The sequence below is a fragment of the Eptesicus fuscus genome, chromosome 12, assembly GCF_027574615.1.
Source record: "Eptesicus fuscus isolate TK198812 chromosome 12, DD_ASM_mEF_20220401, whole genome shotgun sequence".
Lineage (NCBI taxonomy): Eukaryota > Metazoa > Chordata > Mammalia > Chiroptera > Vespertilionidae > Eptesicus > Eptesicus fuscus.
Window position 1 is genome coordinate 64,142,395 of NC_072484.1, and position 22,312 is coordinate 64,164,706.

Below are 22,312 nucleotides of genomic sequence, written 5' to 3' on the forward strand. Positions count from 1 at the left end.
GTTTATTAAAGAATATATTTCCAGAGAAAGTGGTCATCAGAGGCACTTGCCAAGCCTTAGTCAGGAACTCGGCTTTGAAGGCTGCATGCCTCTTCCTAGGAGGTTATTGGGCCAGTTCTGGGCTGAACACCTGGAGAGGGAGAGGACCCTGGAGGGTCAGCCATGCTTATGGGAAGGAGGGTAGGTGGATGGGGGGAGGGGGGTTATGATGGCCATCTTTATCTCAACTATAAGCACCATCGCATGGTTCTGCCAAGCTCTTTCCCTTCAGCCGTGAGGCCAGCAGACCCCAGATAAGAGCTGCTGACACTCCTTCAGCTGATTCACTCAGGCATGCATTTTAAGCCAATCAACATTCACGAAGTCATATCCTGTGCTTGTGAGGCATATGAGCACAGAACTACAGGGGAACAAGAATCCTATATAATAAAAGGCTAACATGCAAATTGTCCCCACGGGCGGGAGTTCGACCAACCTACGAGAGCGGGACCATGGCAGGATGGTGGAGCAGGTGAGCAGGAGGTGGCAGGTGGTGTAGGGGGAAGGGAGGCCCTGGTCGGCCGTGGCAGCTGCTAGGGACCCTACCTGTGCACAAACTTTGTGCACGGGGCCTCTAGTTACTCTATAGCACTCATGTAGTACTTACTGTGTGTCAAGCACTTTTCATATCAATCAACATCATGCTTCATTGCAGAACTTGAGAGGCATGCTCTTTAAGCTCAGGAAATAAACATAAAAAATGAGCTATTATTTTTATTGTACAATTTTGGGACAGTGCAATGAAAAAAATAGAATACATAATTATTAGAAGAGATAAAGAAGTATTACTAGTTTCAGATATGTTGATTTTGATCCACAGACAACCCAAGAGAGTAAACAGAAAAAACAATTAAAATTAGTAAGTAAAGTCCCACAAGCTTTATGGAACGGGATGAGCCTCTTCCTATCTCTTCTCTCTCGTCTGAGTCTCGTAGAGCCTTCTGAAAGTTGGGGATCCCCTGCCTTGGTGGCTGGAAGGTATGTCATGAAGAGCCAGGAAGAGAGTGGGTATGAAGAAACTGTGACCACAGGGCACTTTGGAAAATGTAAAGATGGGTGTTCACGTGGGACGTTAACATGATTTTGACAATATAGTAGGTGCATTATCCTTAATGGTCCTTGAAGAGTGGCTGGAACTAGAAGCAAAGAATAGAGGGAGTGGCCCATTCAGAAGAGAAGGTGGGGCTGAGAGGCAGCACATTCAGTGGCAGGAACTTTAGGTCTCCCCTCGCCCCATTTTTCTTCACTCCCCATACCTGATCCCACTTCTGATTGTACTTCTTGATTTTGCTTTGGAAAACTGCAGGTCTATATTGCATGCAGTCATGGTGAAAAATCAGTCGAGGCATTTCCTAGGCAAGGGCCTATGAAACAAGCCAGTGAGACTCTGGGACCCAGGAACCTGACTCCATTGTGGCTGCCCTGTGCCCCCTGAGAAGAATACTCGCCAGGTCTTCAGTGGGAACTGACCTCACTCTGGTTCTGAAGAGCTGATTTTTCACTTTTTCTTTGATTCTGTGAGCTATCCAGCCCCCTCTTTGATTCTTGTTCCAGTCAACCAGACACAGTTCCTGTTGCTTCCAATTAAAGAACTGCCAATGGCAGCAGAGCAGTGAGGCTCCTGGGAAAACGGAGAGTGACACATGCCAGGCTCTGGGTCACAGACCATAAATATCTCACTGTCTTTACATAAAATCCACATAAAGTAACAATTGTTACCCCAATTTGCAGATGAGAAATGGATTGATCAATGTCACTGCAAGTGAATGACAGAGAGAAAGTCGTAATCTAGGTTCGGTGTCCTACTCTGTGTAAATGGATTTCTCCAGACTCTGTAGCATGTGCTCATGAGCTTGCCAGGTCTCCAGCCACCTCGAGTCAGGTGTTTGTTCACCAACTGGTTCAGGCCTCCCCTGCCTCCCCGCTCCTCCCAGTGCAGGACCTAATCTGTAGAGAGGCCTTGGACGGCATCCGGCTTTCATAAAATCCCAGTCAGGTCTTACTCCTGAAACAGTTGTGTCATTCGGCATTTTGACAAAAGACCAATTTGAACAATTTGGCCACGGTTTCATTTCCATATCTCTCTCCATTCTGATCGCAATCTTTCCAAAATTGTGTTTCAACATTTTTAGTACATGCTCTCCCATTTGGAAGTCTGACTTTTAAGCACACCCGGAGGACTCAAGTATACAATTTAGTTCTTTGTTCATAATTAGAGTCAGTTAGGCTGGAAGCATTTCCAAGAGAGGCCAAAGTGCTTGTTGGCCACATTGGAAAATGAACTGTTTGACAGGGATTCTAAGGGCTGCCCTGCCCAACCCTCCAGGACTTGGGGCCAACAGAGCTGTGAGGGCTGAGCAGTGCTGGCGCCTGGGGATGGCGGGTGGCAGCCCCCAGTCCTTCCCCCTCCTGGCTCAGATGGAGTTGACCATCATTCCAGACTTGGCATGAGTCCAGCTGCACCACTGCCTAGCTGGGAGATCTCAGCCAGGTTACTTAATTTCATTGAGTCCCTGTTTTCTCATCTGTCACATGATTTACCTTTAAGACCATGTTTCTCCACTTGACTCACCCATTTTTGGTCAAATTATATCTTTGTTTTAATATATTTTTGAAAATATATGTATATTATAACTCAAATGAAAACCCAGTATCAGTGCTATAAGTAGAAGATATATCTAAAAAAATAGCACAAGTATAGAATAGCTAACAGATAATATAATCTCCTCTAACACCAGCCTGTGTGCCACCAGTGATATGCAGACCCAATTTTGGAAACATTGTTGTCAGGTGTGTGGTAAAGAACCTCAAATGTCTTCAGTCTGGACCTCCCCAAGTCCTCCAATTATCAGGGGTCTGTCTTTTATTAAATTGAAAAACAAACAGCCTGCATCTTCATTCCATGCATTACAGCAACTCCCTCTTCTCTCTCCCCTGTACCTCTACCAGTATTTGTGTGGATTTCTAAAATGCTCATGTTTTCCCAGACTATGTGAGCTACCCACTTTTTTAATAGTTCCTCGCTCCTAACTGGCAATCTAGGTTCCAACAAGGCCCGGATCTACATCCCAAACCTCTCTTCTGAACTGCAGATTCCTACATCCTGCTATAGATTTGACAATTCCATTTGGATGGATATCTTATAAACACCTCAATCTTAGTATACTGAAAATAAGACTCTCAATCTTTGCCCTAAACCTGGTTTTCCCCAATCTTCCCTATGGGGTGTTCCTCAAGTCCACATGTTCCCATGGGCCTGTTCACTGCTGTATTCCCCTCTAAGAACACATTGCCCAGCACAAGGTAGACACTTGTATTGGTCAGCTGAAGAAACTGTTATACCGCAGTAACAAATGACCCCAAATCCTAGTGACTTAGAACAGCAACGGTTTATTTCTCACTCATATTTATGCCTCTCTCAGCTTAGCTGGGTCTGTTTCATGTCATCTTGATCCAGAATCAGGGCTGAAGCAGCAGCCCCTAGCAGGCCATGTGAGTCTGATGGAAGAGGAAAAGAGCAATAATGTAACTACATGATGGCACTTAAGCTTATGCTACTGACCACACCTCACTGGTTAAGACTATCAACAGGGCATTATTCTCCCATGGGCTGCTGGAGAATAATAGCACGATATACCACGGGACTTAATAAGTACCTACTTAATGTTGACATATGAATACAGCTTCAACCATGGGTCTATGACCTGGATTTCATATCCAATTAGAAAATGGACTTTATACTCGGGTCACAAGCACCTGTTTGGGACATAGAGCTCATCTACTTGCCTAGGGTATTAACCTCTCACATGTGGACAAGAAGTCCTGGCTTCACATGTAGGCAGAGACCCTGGCCTCTCCCTTGTGCTCAGGGTCCTGGCCTCACACATGGGCTGAGGTCTCGGTCCCACATGTGAACTAGGGGACCTGGCCTCACCACAAACCTGGGGCAAACTTCTCAGTCTCAGATCTAAAGGAAGGCACAGAGTAGGGAGTGGGTGTTCTGCTTTCTGTGGGCATCACTAACCCAAGATGATGTGTCCTCCTGGTTCCTGTCACCCACTTCCTGTTGGCAGTGTTCCCCTAGCTTCATCTGGTGCCTCATGGGATAGGCCCCTGAGTGAGCTATGGGCTACTCTGATGTTGTGCCTTGAGCCATGGACCTTCCAGAAGCCATTGGGAAAGGCCAAGTGCCCACCTCCATTCTCAGATCTGGCTGGGCATCAGACATCATTTTAAACCCCCTCCAGTCCTTGTTGAGGCTGGCTGGCACCATACCTCACTCCTCCTACGTGCCCAGAGAGGCCACAGGCCCGCCGGCGCTATGGTAGGTCCACCTCCTGAGCCCCTTTAGTATGCCTCTCTCCGCACTGGCCTGGGCCCCTAGCACACAGCCCAAATCCCTGAGGTCTCAGAGGCAACACATGGGGCTAGAGACTCACCACATCCCGGGGAACTTACTGCCCAAGGCTCTCTGAAAACACTCATGGCCCCAGAGCGGGTAAATAGGACTGGAAGAGCCTTCTGTGGCCTGGTCTTCTGAAAGCAAAGGCTTACACCTGGTCCCATATAACACGCCATCCTTCAAGGATCAGATTCTGTCCAGTCTTCCCTGATCTGGGGTCTCCTGCAGGCGGAGACAGAGGGTGGGAAAACCAGGAAGTCGGGACCACATGACACACAGCCCTGACATCTCTCCAGGTAGCTGAGGTTGGTACATGGCCACTGAGGGCCTCAAAGGTTCGTGGGGGGTAGGTCTGGGTGACAGAAACAGGAGAGATTACTACAGATACACCTGCACAGGTGCAAAATGGCACACACACAAGCCAAGTGCCTTTCCACAGGGTCCTGGTTCAAAAGACACAGGGGCACAGTTCAGCTGCCAAAAAGAACAAAGAGGCTCTTCACTCGTGGGCAGTGAGAGATCTCTAGGACATATTGTTACATTTTAATAAAAAAGCAAGGCACAGAACGACAAGAAAGGCATGGAGTAGACTAGATATTCTATTGCTTGCATCTCCAATTGGCAAAACTTGTAACAGATACTGAGAGAACTCATAAAAGTGTCTACAGGGGGCGCAGGAGAGCAAGCTAGACAGGGATGGAAAAGTTCATTTTTTAGAAGTAAACTTTTTAAAAATCATTTTGAACCATGTAAACAGAGGATGCACAGTCACCAATTGTCACAGACCTGGAATCTTTTAAGCCAGGAGCACTCGTTGTCACCCCCAACCCCAGCTTTCCTCCCACAAAGAACACCCCCCACCCCCAGTTTTCCAGCTAGAATCACACTTGGGCCTGAGATCATAATGCCTCAGAGCAGCTAATTTGTGTGGCAAGAGCGTCCTGCCGTCCTGGCTGCAATCCTGACGGTGGCTGCCCTCCCAGAGGAGGAGAGGACAGTGAGCTTTGTCCTGCTGCAAATGGGGACACAGAGGCCCGGAAACTTGGGGTTGGCTCCAGGAGAGGCTCAGCCAGAGCCCCCGGCTGCTGCTTTGGTCTGCCTGCCAGAGCCCAGATTGCTATGGAGGGCCAGGGCCGGCCACTCTCCCATCAGTCCATGGGGACCTGAGAGATCAGTGCACTGACTGCCATCCTCTCCTGGTCACAGTCCTGTCCCCATCTTACCAACCACACGTCTGTGCCTACTTCCTCCTCTCCATGCTTCCCTCTCTACTCTCTCCCTGTCTGCTTGGAGACAAGGCAGGCTGTTGGTTCCAGAGACACGCCTGGGACTGCAGCCAAAAGCGTTTTGTCCAGAACTCAAAAGGGCTGTCTCCCAGGATGTGGACTTTCCTGCCGGGGAGCTCCAGCATCTAAAGGAGCCGGGGAAATGCCTTTGTGGTTCTTGGAGAGATTCCACCCCCTCTCAGCACCCCACCAGCACTTGCATAATTAGAGGGCATAAAGGAGGCCAGGACTCTTATCTTTAAGTACCATCCCCCTACCCTGATGGCCTCCTTAGACCCAGACCTTTTGTGCCCCCCCCCACCGCCCCCCCCCCCCCCCCCCCCACATACACACACACACTTTTTGATGTGCAGTGTGAATATAGAAAGCATCGCTCTAGCTCATGGACTGAAGGGTCTTGGATTCGATTCCAGTCAAAATCACGTACCTCAGTTGCAGACTCAATCCTCGGCCCGGGTCAGGGCACATGTGGGAGGCAACCAATTGATGTGTTTCTCTCACATCGATGTTTCTCTCTGTGTGTCTCTCCTCCTCTCTTCCACTCTCTCTAAAAAAATCAATGAAAAAAAATCCTCAGTGAGGATTAACAAAAAAGAAAGAAAACATATATCCCTTAAGTGAACAGCTTGACAAAAATACCCACTAACCATCACCCAGATCGAGCCAATTTCCCAGTTCCTCCCAGACTTGCGTTGGGTCCTTCCCCTATAACCAATCCATTTCCCAGATCTTTCAGGGTTCTGTGTCCCTTATCCAATCCGATTCTTTCTCCAGGCTAGGCTCTGCCCCTTACAGTCCCCATCCAGGCTCCTACTGCACTGCCTCATGTAGAAGCACCTCCCCCTGTGTCGTCTTTGCTTTAGCTGGGCATGCGCCCAGCAGAGGAATTTCTCCTGCTGTTTTCATTCCTTCCCGAGTCATGACTGGTAACAATCCTTTCTGATCCATTTTGATCCTTTCTGCCTGCTACAGAGATTAGGTTCTCTGGGGAGTCTATGAATGCTGAAATTTCCTAGTGAATCAGGCTCAGTGTCCAATTCAATTCCCTACTTTATTATACTTAACTAGAGGCTCAGTGCACGAACTTCGTGCAATGGGGGGGGGGTTGTCCCTCAGCCCCACCTACACCCTTTCACAATCCGGGACCCCTCGGGGGATGTCCGACTGCCGGTTTAGGCCCAATCCCTGCAGTTGGATATCCCTCTTGCAATCCGGGACCACTGGTTACTAATCGCTTGCCTGCCTGCCTGCCTGATCGCCCCTAACTGCTCTACCTGCCTGCCTGATCACCCCTAACTGCTCACCTGCCTGCCTGATCGCCCCTAACTGCCTCTGCCTTGGCCCCTGCTGCCATGGCTTCATCCGGAAGGAAGTCTGGAATGATGTCTAGAAGGTTGTTTGGCTGTCTGGTCTAATTAGCATATTATGCTTTTATTATTATAGATAACATCTGATTCCCTTTGCTCCCTTCCTTTATTAATATCTAGCTACCTACACTAACAAAAACACTTAAGTCTAAAAACAATTGAATTCTTTTATGAAAAAGGAAAATGACCAAGAGGAGGTAAACCAAAATGACCAAAAGGATGGCATGAAAAATCCTTTTAACTGAATTTAAAAGTTAATTTAATTTAAACTTTAAAAGTATCTGTCATAAGCCAGTAGCTAAAGTCAAGTTTAACTAATAAGTGCTCGAGGCACCTTTATTCGTGTCGGGCAACAGACACATGCTCAGTGAGAGAAGGATGCAGAAACCCTTGGGATCAGCTCAATCGCATGATCAGTTTTTCAAGGCAATATTGTATGCTAGTATATATTACATATTGGGTACAACCCCCGTGGGACGGGGCCAACCCTACATAATCAATATCTCAGCAGCCAAATACGCTTCCCCAATTCTGCATATAAAGAGTACGAAGAGCTGACACTAGTTCAGGTCCGGTTTTGTTTCCCAATATGTTTGCTACAAACCTGTGAAGAACTTTTAGATTTCAGGGCTTTTAGCACTTAGAAACTGCAGATATGTAGTACTGGCGATCCATGCTGTCAACCAACATGGTCCACAAAATTCTAGACAATGCCAAAAGACAGAGAAATGAGGCAAAAACATTGGAAAGGGAAGAGATGACATTTTCATTATATTAATTGTCCCTTTCAAAACAATAACAGAGTTGTACTTAAAAAAAATTCAGTATTTGTCCATATATCTGACTATAACATATGTGTGTAACCATGGGTATAAGTTTGTGCGTGTATGTAAGAATGGGGGGCATCCTTGTTTTTTTTCCTCCCAGATGGAGACCAAGGACAGTTACAGTCCTTTGCTAATAATGTAATCCAGTCTCTTCTGTACCGTTCATTTCTAAGGCTCTCATTGTGTTGCTAAGGGAGCAGCCTTTGAAGGAGAGGGTGGGCGGTCTGTGGCTGCTTTCTTGCCCAGCTAAGCCTGAAAGGGAAGCGAAAAAAGAACACAGACTAAATACCACCCTGGATAGTAGAGTGATTTACTGAGTCCATGCAAATGGGCGGCAGGAGTGGAGGGGGCAGTGGGAGGAATGGTGGTTGTTCTTCGCTAATTACAGGGCAGTCGGGAGACATTTTCTTCTTCAGTGTGGTAAGAACTGTTTGTCTTTAAGAGATTCGTGTTTGTGTTTAATTCAAGAGATACTTTCTGTCCATGCAGATGGATTACATTGTAAACATGAAAACATCAACAAAATCACTTCAATAAGATAGAATAATAATTCTAAAAACTTGGAGGAGAAAGTCTTGTGTCTCAGAAGTCAGAGAGGTAAAACATGACTGATTTAACTATGTGGGAAAAAAAAATTTTTTTTTAATTTATGCTTAAAAGCACCACAAATATTAAAGGAGGAAGAAATCACTAGTTTAAAATTTTCAAAACTGAAATGACCATCAGAGAGTGTAATGGGTTGGACTGTGTATGCCCAAAAAAGGGGTTGAAGTTATAATCCCTGTTACCACAGAATTTGACCTTATTTAGAAATAGGGTCTTTACAAAGGCAGTCAAGTTAAAATAAGGTCATTAGAGTGGGCCCCAATCCAATGTGCCCAGTGTCCATATCAAAAGAAAATTTGGAGGTAGAGACAGACACACACAAAGGGAAGAAGGTCATGTGAGGGTGCAGATGGAAGTGATGCATCTTTAAGAAATGGAATGCCAATAACTACTGGCAAACCACCTGAAGCTAGGAAGAGGCCAGGAAGGATGCCCCACAGGTTTCAGAGGTGGCACGCCTGCCAGCACCTTGATTTCAGACTCACTGCCTCCAGAACCGAGACCATGGCTTTCTGTTGTTCTAAGCTGCTCTGTGTTACCTCAGGAAACTAATACAAATAGTTAATAGTATTTAAGCATAAAAAGTTCTTACATATTAGTAACATGTAAGAAAACCCAATAGAAAAGCGATTGCAATATATAAGTAAAGATGCCAAGAAATACATATACTCTGATCTCATTTTTGGAAAATAAACAATGATAAAGAGATTGCATATATGCATATTATGTGAGCATATATATGTGTATATATATATATATATATATATATATATATATATATATATATGTATATATGTATATATATTAATATGTCTATTTCTAGGACAGTTTATTCTTATTTCAGCATGAGCAAAAATATTAAAGTACACCTGGAAACTTCTTATGTATTCTCAGAAGGCTGCTATAAGGGATGAAAGTAAGGAGCAGAGGATGTCTAGCAAAATCATTTTTTAAAAATAGAGAAAGGGAAAATAATCTATATATATAAAAGCCCAGCGACCAGAAAGGCAGAACAACCAGAACAACCGGTGGCTATGACGCACACTGCAGCCTGATCCAGGCCCTAATTGCACCACCCCCAGGCTGACCCGGCCCCTGATCGGCCCCCAACACCCCAATCCAGGGGCAGGGCTGGTCACCAACTGCCCACAGCCCTTCCCACTGAGGGCCCGGCCTAATGGGCCCCCATCAGGGCAGGCTGGCCAGACCCCACCTGTGCACGAATTTGTGCACCGGGCCTCAAGTTATGTATAATATGCTTGCCATCACATATGTCTGAAAAATCAAGTTACATAGCAGTGTGAATAGAGCAGGATTTCCATTTTAAATTTATTTCCCAGTGTTTTTCACAGGTGCCAATAACAAATTTGAGAATGCAGTGGTTTCTTTTTTCCATAAAGGGGAAAATAAAAGATGGAGGAAAATCTTCAAATATGACTCCCAACCCTCTTTTTATTGACTTGATTTATTAAGAGCTGGGTGGTTTTCCACCCAGTCGTCAATAAATATTTGAAGCTTTGCTAAGCTTGGGACAGTGGTCTCAAACACAGCAGCCCCTCCCACCACACTGCCTTTTGATCTTGAAGTTATCTAGGAGATTCCATGGCCTCATTTAAATAACAAAGACACTCTTCACCCAGGAAATCCCCAGTGCTTTAGAAGCTCATCCCCTGGGACAAAGGCCAGACAAATTGTTTATTATCCTACAGCCATCACAAAGCAATGAAATATTGATACAAACTAAAATGGGATGAACCTCAAAAGCATTACGATAACTGAAGGAAACCAGACACCAAAGGTCACATTGTAGGTTTTCTTTTATATGAAACTAGAGGCCCAATGCACAAAATTCGTGCAAGAGTAGGCCTTCCTTCCCCCTGGCTGCCGGCACCAGGGACCCGGGCTGGCTTCTCCATGGCCCCGGCTTTGTCCGGAATGATGTCCGGTCTAATTAGCATCTTACCCTTTAGATTATTATTATAGATAACCACAATAGGTGAGTCATAGAGACAGCACACATTGGTGGCTGCCAGGGGCTGGGGAAGGGAGAAGCAGGGAGGAACCACTCAGTGGGAATAGGGTTGAGCGGTTGAGCCAACCCTGAAGCCCCCTCTCAACCTCTCAAGAGAGATAATAAATGTCCTTTCTGTTCACAGGTATTTCCTGGGCTATTGTCTTATTTGCTCCCAAGAGATATATGCCAAGGTGGCCGAGGCCAAACCAAGTTTATGGATGTTTTTTCAAGCTTGTTGCTCAGGGGAAGAGGGGAGAAACCCCCCAGTGCAGGCATGCAGGGCGAACGCTGGTCTGCTCTAGTCGTCTCCCTCATGGGAGGCCTGGAGGCTACAGTGCCAAGGTGGAAGGCCAGGACATAGCACTGGGAAAGAGGTTGGCACCCCTCTCTGAGTCATAGTGAAAAAAATGAGCATGTTAGAAAGAGATTCCATGGGCCTGTGTTCTGGTTATTCACTTTATCCTCCCCGTGCAGTCTGCCCTTCTCTATCCTGTTTCCAGCTCCGGACGGCCAAATGCAGTTCTCAGCATGCAGCTTCTCACTCTCTGGCTTCCACTTGGGTTGGCCCAAAGGGAGCAGGTGTCTGGAGAGCAGGAGGGGAGAGATCAGTCTCCCCATGTCCTCTTCCCCTCCCTGTGGTTCTGATAGTGGTCGCTTCCTTTGGTGCCACTGTTCTTCCAGGAAATTTGTGTGTGGCTTGTGGGGGACAAAAACAGGGCACTGTGATCAATCTAATCAAAATTTATCTCACAGAGTGATATGATCATAAATTCCTAATGGGGCAGGTCATGGTGAGCAGTCTTGCCCCAGACATAGAACTTCTTTAGTAAAAGGTTATCCTTGCCTAAGACCTATCCATTGTTCCTGTGTATCTAGGTTAACACACCTTTGAAATAGCAAGAACACCCTCAAGAGAGCACATAATCTTAGCTATCCTGTAATCCAGTCATGGTCTGCTTTCTCCAGCCTTCATGTAATCGTCCTTATGTCCCTCCTGAATTCCAATTGCATAAAAGAATCTGCAAACATGTCATTCTCTGGCGCACTTGAGATCTTGCTTCCTGGCAATCATTGTCATTTTGGCTCAGATAAACTCTTACAAAAATTCTTGACAGGTTTGGGCATTTTATATGTTGACAGGCTCCAGCCCTCATGGGTCCAGCCCTGCCAGCTTCTGCAGAATAAGGTCTAACAGCTCCCAGGCTGGCTGCTGACCCTGCCCTGTTCTGGCAAATAACCACGTCATTTCATTTTCTTCCATTCAGCTCCGTGAGCATGCCACCTGTCTCCTGTGGAGTCTGGGACAGATGCGCTGCCTATGGAATTCCTTGGATGCAAAAGGAAAAATGAAGTATGCCAACTGCCAGCCAGCTGTGCTTATTATCTCTGAAGTTATCACAGGGCCAGTAGCGAATCACAGCCGCTGAAGGGTGATACTAAAATGTGTGTAATTGGATCCTGTTCTATTTAAATATTTAGATAGAGTATAGATGATAGATAGTAGACAGATGATAGATGATGGGTAGATGAGAATATGCACTCCTTGTCCCAGAGCAGTTGGTGGCAAGCAGTATATGAACCCAAACCTGCCACATATCTGCTCTATACCCCACACTGAGCTGATGTCCCCCAGACCTGTCCCAACGGGGTCTTATCATGAAAGCCATGTTTGAAACCACACTCAGCCTAACAGATCCAGAGAGTGTAACAGTTCATGGAAAACCAAAAGCTTCCCTTCATTACTACCACCTCAGCAGAGGACGCACCGCAAGGCATACTGAAGTTACTTAAAGCATTTCCTACATTTATACGCATTTACGAGATTAACATATATAAGGTTCTTTTAAGACACACACATTATTCTACAACTGCCTTTATGTTTTTCCCCTTAATCTATCACAAAACTATTTCCATAGCAGTACATCAATGTCTGCCTCAATTTTTAATGGCTGCATGACATTTGTATTCATTTTTTTTCTATATAACAAACTATCTATATTGGCTATATAACAAGCTATCTATATTAGTCAGAGTTCTCCAGAGAAACAGAACCAATAGGATGTGTAAATATATAGAGATTTATCTCAAGGTGTTGGCTCATGCAATTATAGGGACTGGCAAGTCTGAAATTTTCAGGGCCTGCTGGCAGGACAGAGGCCCAGGGAAGAGTTGATTTGCCGGGTCTGAAGCAGAATTCCTTCCTCTCCTGAGTCTTGTGTCTGAAAGCCTTCAGCAGAATGGGCGAGGCCCACACGTATTATGGAGGGTCATCTCCTTTATTCAAAGTCTATCAATTTACATGTTAATCTCATCTAAAACTACCTATCTAGACTGGTATTTGACCCAAAACTTGGTATCATAGTGTTGCCAAGTTGACACATAAATTAACATCATACCATCCAAAACCATAGAGACTGAAAACCACAAAGATTTGCTATTTCTCATGGTGCTGCGGGCTGTCAGCCTGGGGTGCACCTTCCGCTGGTTTCAGCAATGATCACGCATGTGGCCATAGTCATGGGATGGCTTATCTAAGGCCCGGGAGGCCCAGGAAGACCTCGCTCACATCCAGCAGTGCTGGTTGTCTATAGGATGTTTCCCCTCCGTGGGAACCACCCCCCCTCCTTAGCAGGCTGGACCAGTCTTTACTATAACATGCTAGGCTCAGGGTGACGGCAGAAGCTGTGAAGGTCTGGCACAAGGCCACTCCCACATGTTGTGTGTGTCACAGAATGGCATTTAAGGGTGAAAACAGGCCCCAGCTCGAGCTGTGCGGGACTGTAGTCATATTGTAGTGGAGCATGGACACAGCTGGCGTGATTCATCTGTCTACTTCTGCATCGTAAGCCAGCTCCCCCTCTGTGGACAGAATTCAGCTCATTTCCCATTTCTGCTCTTACAAAGAATGCCCCAGTGGGCATTTTGGACCACATGCCAGCATCCTTGAGCAAGTCCTTCTGTAGGGCAGATTCAAGACATGCAATTGCTCAGAGCAGGGCACGGGATGTCTAATTGCCTCTCTTCCTATACCCTCGACAACTCTAGTCATTCCAGACTTTTGCATTTTTGCCACTCTGGTGGGTGATAAATGCCATATATGGTCATTTACATTTTCAGTCCCTTGATTGCTGGGAAGCCGAGTGTTGCTTCATGTGTTCGTAGTACTTTCATAACTGGAAAAGCCTACTAAGATATCCACATTTTTTAAATACAAAAGTATCCAGAAGAAATGGAGGCCTGGAGCACTCCTGCCCCGTTATCTTGCCCCAGCCTTTGCACAGGGAAAGGGGCCCATGAGTGCATCTTTTCTTGGGGGCTAGGAAGGTTCTTATTTGTTCTGAATCTCAGCATCTGGGGCGAGGAGAGAGCTGGAGGAATATAACGGCCCAGGACAGAGCTCCATTTTATGGAGGGAGAAACTGAGGCCCTGGGAGGAATGCCACCTGGCTGAGGTCTCACCGTGCATGCCAAACTAGGGACCAGGACCCAGATCTATTGACTCTTGTGAGTAAGAAAGACAGAAAGAGACCAAAGAAAAGAGGGCAGGCTGTGCGCTTGCTCTGCGGGTGAAAGGCTTGCCCAGGGTTGGCCTGGCCCTCCCCCCTCATCCAGAGGTCAGGGAAGTATGTGTCTTCTTCCTACATAATGTCCGGGAGCATCTGCAAGGCCCCTCGCACAGAAACTTCAATAGTTGGTTCTATAAATGACAGATCCAGCGCCCTCCCAGAGCGGGGAAAGAGCTTGTCTCCAAGACAGATCACATGTCTCCTCCTAGACCACGCCTGGGGCCAGGGCTGCTTGACACCTCCTGTCTCCTGGGCTGCAGACCAGTGCTCTGGACCTGCGGTGTCCTCGCAGCCTGACCAGAGGGGGGCAGCGGAGTGCAGCAGAGGAACGCGGAATCGGGTTCCGCTGGAAACCTCTGGCAGGATGGCGGGGCCCCAGAGTCACGTTTTAAGATCAGGGCAGAGCCAAACACAAGTTGGGCTCAAGTCCCACGGGAAACATCTTAATAAGTCCCATACTTGAGAGTGTCCAGCCTAGCTGAATCAACACAGTTGGGTGTCCCGCTGCGCCCGGGTCGGATCGCTGGTTATGTAGCTCAGTGGCGAGGACCTGGTGTGAGCCATGCCTGTTTTTACAGCCTGGAGTTAGCCTCTGAGAGGAGCGCAGAGGCACCGCTGCGGATACCAAGGACGCAGTGAGAGCTGCCAGGTTTCTGTGCTGGCTACCGAGCTGTTCGAAGGAGCGGAGCATTTACGGGGCACTTCAGCACTTAGCTGGCACCCTGCATCCTCCTCACGCCGCTCCTCCTGGGCTCTCAGGGCATGCATCGCCTGCACAGTGAGAACCAGTTTTGCTGTCTCTTCCCCTCTCCGTGCCAAGTGTGTATAATTGATTGACCCAGTTCCTCGTATAGATGATGCAAAGCCCTTGTGTGTGCCTTCCCTCCCTGGTGGCCCTTTCATCCCATTGCACAACGCAGAGTGGGGTTACATGAGCCCAGAGGCCAGCACGCAATTCAGTACGTCCAGGACTTTCTGCTGCCTCTTGAGTAACTGGCCTTTGACAGGGCAGGGGAGGGGAATCCATGGAGACTTTCCTGCCAAGATCAAGGCCCCCAAATGTCTGAGCTCTCCCTTCAGCCTCTATTGAGCATGTGGCCACCTCCTCCTCCCTCACTCCTCCTGCCTGGTGCAGTCTGGGCCACTCCATCCCAGACTCTCGGAGCAGAGGCTCCAGGCACAGCCTGAGGAGAAGGGGCCTAGGAAGACCAGAGCCAATGGTCCCTCTAGCGCAGGGCAGACTCTCTACCCCTTCACCTACCCCCGTCCCCCGCCCCAAGCTGAACTCCCCCAAATCTGAGTTCCTTAGGGGCTGGCACTGAAGTCAAAATTAGATGTGAAACGTAAGAGTAAAGCAAAATAAATAAATAAATCAGCCAAAAGATCATCACATTTTAAAGTTAGAGATTAAATTCCATGCCGTCAGGATGAATTGTAGGCCATACAGGTGCCCAGGTCATTTTCTTTATCTCATTTTATTCTTCTTTTAACTATGGCAGACTTTTATTATGGAATGCCAGAGATGGAAAAACACATGTATAAGAGTAGAAATTACTCAATTGTCTATTAACTATGCTCAGCTTCATGACTGAATGATCAAATGTCAGAAGCTTCCCCCCCCATGTATGTATGTATGTATGTATGTATGTATGTATTGGCGTGCAGGTCATTTTAAATGGAGTTCATTGCTCAAATTAATCCCTCTCCACTTCCTATGTTAACATAACCAAAATCCCAGTCAGCTCAGGGACTCTCACCCTTTTTCTGGGTCTGTGCACACCTCCGTGTATTTAGAAGGAGTTGGCATGAGCCTGGACATTCATCCTGGCCCCTGCTCCAGGGTCATGGAGATTTAGAGATCAGATGCGAGTTCAGGTGGCTGTGGGCGCACACCATCCACCCAGCATCTTCTGGAAGGGGAGAGGAGTAGCGCCACCTCATGGGACGCGGGGGGGGGGGGGGGGGGGGGAGAGAACGCACAGGCAGCTGTGGAGGCCAAGACTGCCACACTTCACAGGCAGGTACTCTCTTGAAAGGTGGCCTGTCACCTGGGGTATTGAGATCCAGACTCCTCGTGTTGAGAGGAAAAGACAGACCCCCCCGCCCCCTGCAAAGCAGGATCCTAGGACGGGTCTTCCGTGTCCGTATAGCAGGAGACTAGCAGACCCATCAAGCAGCATCACCCTGTCCGCGGAACAAGGGCTGTGCAATTGCATTTCGGTGCACTTTGCAATTATTACCGCAAGAACTAAAGAGCAGCAACGAGGACTGGAAGTGCAGACACGGTGCAGAAGTGAATTTCTCCTAAACCCGTGGTCGGCAAACTGCGGCTCGCGAGCCACATGCGGCTCTTTGTCCCCTTGAGTGTGGCTCTTCCACAAAATACCACGGCCTGGGCAAGTCTATTTTGAAGAAGTGGCGTTAGAAGAAGTTTAAGTTTAAAAAATTTGGCTCTCAAAAGAAATTTCAATAGTTGTACTGTTGATATTTGGCTCTGTTGACTAATGAGTTTGCCGACCACTGGCCTAAACCAAGTGAAATGAGTGAGATAGCAATGGCTTGGGGGCTGAGGAAGAATGTCCGGGGCCACTCACTTGGGCTCTGGACCTCAACCAGCAGTTGGATGCCAATATGAAAACAAAGGACAACACAAAAATGCAAGTCAGGAATGCTGGAATGTGTCATCAAGCATCATGTCTCAAAACGGGGAGGTGACCCGGGGATTCTGTCCTGTTTGAGCTCTCTGGAAATGGACCCCCACCACGCCCCGCTCACACACAGACATAATGTTGAAGCCTATGGGGCAGTTTGCAATCGCACAGGGTCTTCTTCAGAGGGCATGATGGATAAGAGTGGACAGTGAGGTCACCTGAGGTCAGCATCTGCCATGTTTCAAAGCCACGTGCCTTTATGAAGAACCAAGGTTTGTGCACCTCTTGATTCCAATTGACCTTTCTCCTGAGGTGCTTGCATACCTGCCTCCCTCACACTTAAACACACATATGCCCAGAGCTCTGAATTAGGGGGCTTAATCCAGTCCCTCCAGCTCTACCAGGGCTGTCCCTGCCTGGGCTGGGGGCAGCCCCCTGGAGGTGGCAGGTGGGACCTGTCACAAACATCCCGTGGGCTGAACACAAAAGCCTCCTGGGAGGGTCAGGCAGTGCCCCAACAGCAGGAGGAAGAGAGAAAGGCAGGAGCCGCAGCAAGTTGCAGTGCCCCGGTCAGTCAGGAGGAGCAGTTGGGCAAGGCGATATCAGAGGCTCCCATTATTTTAAAAAAAAGACAAAAGTCTAGATTTTTACAGAAAATCAGAAGTTTTAAAATCATAACAAGGTCAAACAAAGTGTATCTGCAGGCTGGAAGCTTGCATGGGGCTGGGGTCAGGGACTGCGGTGTTCTGACCGACTGGTGTCTCTGTGGTGTGTGGCATGTCATTAACATTCACAATAATTCCTGGGCGGATGAATGGATAAATGGATGGATGAGAGGTTTGGCAGGATGCCCGGTTCCCACGGGGTGGGAGGTTTGTTTACCCCGTATCCCATGGGAGAACCCAGTGTCCAGTGGGAGCATGCCCATGGAGGTGCTGGAGCTGGCATGGACACGAGAGCTGGCTGGCAGCCAAAGCAGCAAGGAGCTGGGGTAGGGTCAGCCTCAGGGGCCCCTCTTGACCCTCGAGTTCTCCAACAGCTTCCATTCCTTAAGCCCTCATGTCTGGTTTAACACAAACAGGACCCGCGTTAGCACAAGCCATTGAGCAAGGAGCACCTTGCACCCCCAGCATGGCCTTGTGCAGCTTTTCCCTGGACGCCTCCATCCCAAGAGAAAGGCCAACAGGGCAGGGGCTGGGGCTGGCCAACCCAGGGGGCTGGGCGTGGCTTCCTGTGCCCAGCTTCATGGTCCTCTGCCTTCAGCAGGTCCACTGAGGAGAATGAAGCAGTTCACCCAAGTCTTCCCTCGGAGTGTATGTGGGGGGGTCTGTGCACACAGGCGATGGACATCCGTGCTCCTTTGATGGGTGTGCAAGACCTGCCGTATGTATGCACACACCACTGCAATGTGTGTGTGCAGGGAGGCGTGCACATGTGTGCATGTCTCTGTGTGTGCAGACCCTGGTTACGTGTATTTGCGAAGAGCACGGTATGGACATGTGCGCGCCATTGTGGGTGTCCCACCGGCAGTGTCTCGGTGTAGCGGGGGTGTACACAGGCTGTGGGGGTGCACCTGCTCTGGGTGAGGTGTGCCTGTGGGCCTGCCTGCTCTCCTGGTGGGTGAGTGTGCCCTGGCCGCTCAGCTGCCCTCCCAGGCCTGCCCTCTGACTCTCCAGCTGCAGGCGGCAGGCTGAGTGGCTCTGAGTGCCCGCGACATCAGGTGCCAAGACCTAACCGCGGGCTGAGGGCTCGGAGCGGAGCGCCCCGCCCCCGAGGAAGGTCGCTGGGCCGCATTCTTGAGCGCACGCGGGCTGGAATTCGTACATTCCATTCATAACTTTCCTGCCCGCGGGGGAAGGGAGGACCAAGCCAGAGACTTAGTGACCGAAAGCGAAGAAAGAAGCTGCTTGCAGCTGCGACTGCGAGCTTCCAGCGGCCAGATGCCTGAGCACGTGAGCAGTTCACCCCTCAGCTGGTGGCTGTCTGCATAGGACTGGGGTGCCGCCGGGCCTTGAGGTCGCTCCCTCTCACAAGCGACCTTTATGGTTGTGGCTGGAAAAGGCGCCACGGGCCAGTGAGAGCCAGAGACAGCCAGGGTGTCTTTGGGCAACAGAAGCACCCCATAGGTCCCTTGTGTGGTAGGTTTTATCACTCCCATTTTACAGATGGTGAAACTGAGGGTCAGAGATGCAGTAGCTCAATGTACTCATTCTCCCCATAACCCACATCTCCTTTAGTCAGCCCAGGCCTTGAATGTGCTGTCCCATTTGCTCGTGGGGGATCTGTCCTCCCCAGCTAACCTGCCTCCCCTGGGGACAGGGCCTGTGCCTTACCTGTGCTAGGCCAGTAGGCAGTGGGAGTTGAGGGCGGGCAGGGCTGGGGTCTAGCTCAGGGCTGGGGAACCTTTTCTCTGCCAAGGACCATTTGGATATTTATAATATCATTCAAGGGCCATACAAAATTATCAATTTAAAAATTAGCTGTTATAGCCGAAACCGGTTTGGCTCAGTGGATAGAGTGTCAGCCTGCAGACAGAAAGGTCCCAGGTTCAATTCCGGTCTAGGGCATGTACCTTGGTTGCGGGCACATCCCCAGTAGGGGGTGTGCAGGAGGCAGCTGATCGATGTTTCTCTCCCATGGATGTTTCTGACTCTCTTTCCCTCTCCCTTCCTCTCTGTAAAAAATCAATAAAATTTAAAAAATTAGCTGTTATATTTGATCAGACATTTAATTAACTCACCCCTAATGCCTTGGCAGGGCCAGACCAAATGATTCTGCGGGCCGTTCCCCACCCGTGGTCTAGCTGATGGGAAACCCAGCCTTGTGGGACAGTGAATCATGACTCCGTGTGAAGCAGCAGCGAGAGAACAGGAGAGGAGGAGCAGAACCTGACTGGGCTCTGGGTTGGCAGGGAAGCAGGTGGGGTAGAGAAAGGGGTATGGTGGAAGGAGCCAACCAGCATGGCTGGGCCAAGTGGGCCAAGGTGCTGCCGGGACAGCTGTGGCCGTGCCCAGAGCTGAGCAGGGACAAGATGGAGAAGACAACTTAATTCCAGGTCCCACTGGCCCTGGCCAGGGCTGGGGCCAGAGAGCATGCAGGTTTGTGTGTGTCTGAGGAGCTGGGGGAACTGGGGAGTTGAGGAAGGGGCTGGCAGGGCAACGCTGGCTGAGGAAACAGCAGGAAGAAAGGCCATGTGTGTGGAAGGGCCAGGCACTGCGATGGAGGGACACTGGATGGTAGCTTGCAGAGGCCCACCTTCAAAACACACTTCTTTTTAAAACCAGAGACAAGAGGAACATCTGCACTGCTACTACAGTACTTCAGCCAGCCTGGGGGTGGGTATCTGTTCACCCATCAGTTCACATCTGCCCCCTGGATTAGCCTGCATCGTGCAGAGCAGGCACTTAGAGGTTCAGTGATGGTGGAAGAAGGTGCTGGAACAGGCTGGGTCCTACAGTCCCTGCTCACTCAACCAAGCATCAGGCCACGGCATCAGGTGAGGACCTCCCCTGGGCCAGCAAGCCTGGGAAGGTCATTGATAGTCATTTCGGCAGGTCCCTCTGTCTGGCCAGTCTTTTCTGCTCCTGAACCATTCACTTTCTGCGTGACTTCAGGCAAGCCACTTCGTTCTGCTCAGCCTCAGTGGGCAATGGTAGGGCTGGCGTCTCTGTCATGGTGTTGCTGGAGGTGCTGACAGGAGCCACTCAGCAAAGGGAGATTAGTTCCTGTCATCTCCACCACCATCTTCTCCATCCTCCACCCCATTTCTGTATCACAATTAGTTCATCTGGACCCGTTCTTCCAGGCCAGAAACCAAGTCACCTTGATGTGTGCTCACAAAGGCCTAGCTCTCAGCAGTTTAGAGTCATGGTTCTCAAAGTGTATTCCAGAGAGCCCCGGGGCCCAAGACCCTCCCAGGGGGTTTTCAAGGTGAAAATCACTTTCATGATAATGTTAAGATGTTACTCCCCTTTCGTGTCCTCTCATGTGACTACGGAAGCATCTTCAGGAGCGACGTGTCATGGCATCGTAGCTCTGACAGCCAGGAGATGTGTGCTGGGTATGCTTGTGCTTTAAAATTCTCTCAGTTCTACACTCTGGCCGGGTGGCTGAGTCAGTTGGAGCATCGTCCAGTACACCAATAGGCTGTGGGTTTGATTCCCGGACAGAGCACATACCTATATTGCAGGTTCAGTCCTTGGTCCGGGCACCTATGAGAGGCAACCAACCAATGTTTCTCTCTTTCTCTCTCTCTCTCTCTCTCTCTCTTTCAAAACAATAAAAACATATCCTCGGGCGAGAATTTTTTTTAAAGGCCTGTTATCTCTAATTTCAAATAAGAGCTCATCAAAGTCCTCAATAACTTTTAATGACTTAATTAAGAATGTAAAGGGAGCCTGAGACCAAAACATTTGAGACTCGCTGATTTAAACTGGGCTCAAACCCAGGCTGTCCCTGAATGACTATGAACCTGGAGCAAATTACTTTAAACACGTGAAACCCCAGTTCTTCTTCTTAAAAAAAGGGAGAGTGGCTCCTTCATCCTGGGAGGCGGATGGGAGATGCTGGGGACAACGCACAGCAGTGCACCAGTCGGTAAACCGGGGCGCCCTCGGTACTGCTGCAGCCCGCTCCTCTGCAGGAAGGCGGCCGGCTCCCCGGCCTGCGCTCGCTCGGAGGACCCAGCGCCCTGTGGTGCTGGGAGGGACTCTTAGCAGCTATTCGGAGCCCAGCAAACAAGAACAAGTCAGGCCCCTACCCTGGAGCATTCATCCAGCCTGGCACCTTCCCCAGGCCGGCGCCCGGCCAGCTCCCTGAGCACACATTTTCCTACATGTCCAAGGTGTGAGAAAAGTAACACATTTGTTGCTGATCTTGTTGGGAAAGGCCTGGTTTTAAAAAGAAGTGTGTTTTGAATTTGTTGTGAAGTACATTCTGTAATTCCTGACCAAAATACCAACTGACGTAAAAGAAGCTCCTTCATGGAAAAAATATTTTGCTTGGAGATGGACCCCTGGATGTTCCTGAGGGAAAAGTGCCTCTTCCCCAAGCTGGAGCTGAGGGCCAAGCAGCGCCCCTCCCGCCTCCCCCCCCTCCCGCCTCCCCCCCCCCCAGCCACAGAATCGGCCTGGCTGCTGGGCTACTGCTTCAGAGGGGGCCGGAGCGAAACATCCAAAGGAAGCCACAGGGTGAAAACGCTCTTCCAACTGAAAAGAAAACTCAGTTTAGTGGCCAGTTGCAAAATAAATATACAAAACCTTGTGGCTTGCCAAAGCCCCCAAAATAACTACAGCAAAATACATTGGGGAAAAAAAGATCTCATTCACAATTCAATAAGAAGTGAGGCATAAACCAAGCAAGGAAACACACACAGGACAGGAGACTGCAACTCTTACCTGAGAAATACAAATTCTGAAGTCAGGAGAGATCCGACATGTCCCTGCACAGAAAGACACAATAGTGTCCAAATGTCCATTTTCTAGCAAGAAATATTGGAAAAGCAAAAGAGGTGGGTGGGGAAATGAGATGATCAGATAGGAAAGGTAAAATCTGT

General features: G+C 48.8%; 1 long non-coding RNA gene across 1 annotated transcript; it reads right to left on the reverse strand.

Annotated features, from left to right (window-relative positions):
- Positions 1-3,441: 3,441 nt before the first annotated feature.
- LOC129150977 (uncharacterized) lies at positions 3,442-6,387 on the reverse strand. The gene is made up of 3 exons (XR_008557775.1): positions 6,155-6,387; positions 4,479-4,663; positions 3,442-3,537 (listed from the first exon to the last, which is right to left on the reverse strand). It is a non-coding gene; the product is annotated as an uncharacterized LOC129150977 (long non-coding RNA).
- Between the last annotated feature and the right edge of the window lie 15,925 nt (positions 6,388-22,312).